This window comes from Manis javanica, chromosome 12 (genome assembly GCF_040802235.1).
Source record: "Manis javanica isolate MJ-LG chromosome 12, MJ_LKY, whole genome shotgun sequence".
Taxonomy (NCBI): domain Eukaryota; kingdom Metazoa; phylum Chordata; class Mammalia; order Pholidota; family Manidae; genus Manis; species Manis javanica.
Window position 1 is genome coordinate 93,500,633 of NC_133167.1, and position 4,071 is coordinate 93,504,703.

At 51.1% G+C, this 4,071-nt stretch overlaps 1 long non-coding RNA gene across 1 annotated transcript; it reads left to right on the forward strand.

The window, feature by feature from the left end:
- The first annotated feature begins 1,045 nt into the window (after positions 1-1,045).
- On the forward strand, positions 1,046-1,895 carry LOC140845222 (uncharacterized). The gene is made up of 2 exons (XR_012123996.1): positions 1,046-1,444; positions 1,668-1,895. It is a non-coding gene; the product is annotated as an uncharacterized lncRNA (long non-coding RNA).
- Positions 1,896-4,071: the final 2,176 nt, after the last annotated feature.

Below are 4,071 nucleotides of genomic sequence, written 5' to 3' on the forward strand. Positions count from 1 at the left end.
TGTGAACTGCACCACAACTAAAAGTCTGTGGAAGTTACAATGATTAAAACCTGCGAGCCATCCAGGAGGCCAATCAGCAGCAGGTGTTCCCGGAGAGCAAAGGCCGGCAGGCCAGGTGATCTGACAAATGCTGGGCACCTGTTACACCTGCTAAGTCACCAGCCACGCCGCGCTGGCAAATGCCCGTGTCTCATCACCCTGGCCCCCCACTCAGCTCTGCTCTGCCCTGGGGTCCTCCTAAACCTGGGTGCTGCCTAAGTGCCCCCAAGACCCAGGCCCCATTACCCCCCGCCACCCCCACTGTTTCTGGAGTGAGGCTGCAATTCCCGAGGTCCCTCCCCGAGGCTGAATCTGCTGCCTAGGAAACGCCGAACAGAAGGCCCAGCACAGACCGGGCCTAGAAAGCAAATCCCACTGGGCCTTGACTCCGGGGCCTAGGAGGGAAGGGGCGCCCCGCTGTCGGGTGTGCAGACGGTTTCCTTTCCCACCAGCCTGAGGAAAGACTCAAGTTCATCCTCCGAGCCCAGTTACTCTCCCGCCCACAGGTCAGGCTCGCAAAGAAAGCGGGGACCTCGCCACTCACCGGCGGCGCCTGTGGGGGCCCAGCCTCCCCTCCTACATGAGACCCCGCAGAACGGGGGCGCGGGGAGAGCGCCGCACACACCAGCCGGGGCTCCCAGACCCCGTCAGCAGCCTGCCCCGGAGCCCCTGCGGGTCGCGCCCCCTGCAGCGGGGGTTCCGTGCCGTCCCCAAAGCCCGCGCCCCCGGCACCCGCAGCGCGGGTGTCTCGCCCGCCCCCGGCGCCCACCCCCCTGCGCCCGCCGCGCCCCACTTACCGTCCGGGGCCCGTGGTCGCCCCGAGCCGCAGTCCGGCGACCCGGCGTCAGGAACGCCCGGCGCCGCCGGCGGGAGCGACAGGGCCTGGGCCCCGCGCACGGGCGTCGCGGGCTGGGGTCGCGCTCGAGAGAGGCCGGGCGGGAGGGGCGCGGCCCGCCGCTCAGTGGGCGCCGTTGCGTCGCGGGGCGGGGCGGGGCAGGGGCGGGGCCGGCGCCCCGGGTGGTGCTTTGGGCCGCGCGGGCTGCTGGGAACCGGCCTCCTCCGCCCTTTCCGGCGACCTGGCCGGGCCCTGGGCCCTTCCCGCCGCGCACCGTCGACCCTCCCCGAGGCGTCCTGGCCCGCCTCTCCGGGGAGCAGGACGGGTGGTCGGCCTTGACCTGCACGCCAGGCGCCCGAAACCCCCTACAGGCCAACCGGTCCTGCAGGACTGCGCGGGGCGAAGGGCCACGTCCAACACTCTCAGAGCCGATGCTTCGTTGCTGGTCCTCCGACCCCACTTTGCAAAGCGGGGCTTCAGTGCAGGTCTTCGGGCCGGACCCGCCAACACCCCCTCTCCGGAGACCGCGGCCCGGCGCACCTGGACAGAATCAGGCCTTCCTGCCCCTGGGTGTGTACCCGCAGCTCTGAGACCTCCGACCTCTTGGCGATCAGCAAGCTGCAAAAGGGAAGAGTAACAGCAAAAAAAGCCCTAAAAAACACCATTCCCGTCCAGTTTGTCACCTCGGGGAGCCCAGGGATCGAACTGGGGGTCAAACCAGAGGCAAACATAATTCCTATAGGGGCAGAGCCGGGAAATTCTAGAGGTCATTTTATCGAAACGCTTTCCTTAGGGATGAGATGATGCGTAAAAACAAGAGTCTGTGACACATTCTCCAGGGCACAGACCACCCTCCATCCCCGCACCCAGCTGAGTGGCACGTGCCTTCTTCCCAGCACACCAGGGAAGTACGGTCGGATTCTTGGCGAGAACACCGTGCAGCTAGAATGTGAAGGTGGCAAGGAACAACGACAGTGTTCAGGAATGAAAAGGGGCAATAAAACACCAAGAAAAAACTGAATTTCAGGGGCCTTCTTAGGTTTTATTTGCAACACACAATAATCCGCAGCTCTGTCCTCAATCCTGCGTCCTCAGCATGGCCACTGCGGACCCATCAGACCACACTTTGAAGACATCACAATGCCATATGCTCACACCGCTTCTTTCAGTGCATGGTGTGTTTTAATTGCACAAGCCAAGTAAAAGGACCCTTTCACTTTTACTAAAATCTCCTAAAATATCATTGATTTCTGCTGGAAGGTTTTTGCTTTGGGAAGAGATTTTTCAGCTCCTTAACGGTGTTCAGTGACACAAGAGAGCACTTCAGGGTTATCAGAACAGAAACCGGTTCTCCTCTCAGGAAGGCGCTAAGCTCATGGTACCTAGAATTCCAGCGTGGTGGAGCGGGTTCCAATCTCAGCTACATGAGGTTAGAGATGCATATAAATGACAGCTTCATTAGTGTTATAAACAATGCGCATCAGCTCTTATAACCATACCAGCTGAGGAAGTCACGGACGTTGGTGACATAAGGAGAGTAACGTAAATGACATTTACATGCCTCTAAATCACTATATTCTTTGACTTACTCTTTCTTCGTGTCATGTGTTCTCCCTCACTCCAGTGTGTCCCCCCACACATGACATCTTGTCTTTTAAATCTTCTTTGTCAGCCTGTGGTTAAGCAGATTAATGCCCTCACCACTCAAACTAGGTAACATTAGTGTATCGTAAGTTACACTCTTTCATAAAACAGGCATATTCTAAAACTACCAGTGGGTGACAGTGAAGAATACAATGACCACGAGCACAGTTTGGTAGCACCACCTGGATTCATGCCGAAGAGCCAGTGGCATTTCCACCCTTCCTGTTTGTTTGTGTGCTTGTTTACCATCGGTGCATATGTCAACATAACAAAAAGGCAAATAATGGTTTGGTATTATTTTAAAAACAGTTTTCATCCTGCAGACCCACTGGTGTCCACAGACCATCTCCAAAAAGTTTCAGATCTAGAATATAAAGAATCTCACAACTTCATAATAAGAAGCAAAATGACCACTTTTACATCGGCTAAACATTTGAACAGCCACTTCACCAAGGTAGATATGATTGTCCAAGAAACACAGAAAGAGATTTCTGTATCTGTAGCTGTCAAGGAAATGTGAATTAGAACCACAGGTAGACACAGCTTTATAAGCACTTAGAAAAGCTGGAATTTTAAAAATAAAATTAATAATACCAAGTGTTAGTCATGATGTACAGCAACCAGAATTCTCACCTATAGCTGGAAGTATCTGAAATAGAAAAACCAGTTTAAGAAAACAGTTTGACACCGTCTTATAAAATTAAACATCTACCTAATGTATGACTCAGCAATCTGTCACCTAGGTTTTGACCAAGAGTAATGGAAGCATGTGTTCATAAAAAGACTAGTACATGAATTTTATAGCAGCTTTATTCACTCTAGCCCCAAACTATAATAACACAGATGTTCATCAAAGAAAAGAAAAACATTAAAAATCATAAAATCCATAAAACATTGGAATAAAAAGGTACAGGACCAATATTAAAACTATAAAAATTACCAGATTTTTTGGATATTAAGTGTTTTAAATATGTTATATATTATGTTATAGTAATATTTCTATTAGTATTAATAAAAAGATATGTTTGTAGATAGAAAGACCTTAATTTCAATAAACATTTAAAAAATTACCTGAGCAGAAATAGACTCAAAATTGAAACACTTTTTTAAATCGACAGTACTGTGCGTAACTGCCAAGTGGGCAAATAATAATAAAATGAAGCGGTTAATTACGATGAAGCTTTGTATCAATGACTGATACTAAAATTGTTGTCCCCGTGTGTATCCAACGGCTGCAGGGGAAATATGTCCAATGATAACATGCCAAGAGCTATTAGCCTGGAAATATTTCAGGAAAGAGGGGAAACTGAGGCAGCAAGTTAAAAGAAAAAGAAACATACATGGAGGATCATTTGTGTGGCAAGTCTTTGCACATGTGTGTCAATGCAGCGTCCTGCTCTACTTTCTCAGTTCCCAGGTCTGCCAGATGTAACTTGAGTAATCTTGAAAAGACTTCACCCATGAATTGGTGACACATACTTAGAATGTAATTAGGATTATTAAAAATGAGTTGGGAGGGAGCATCACAGGTGTGAAGGGCTTGAGGCAGCGGT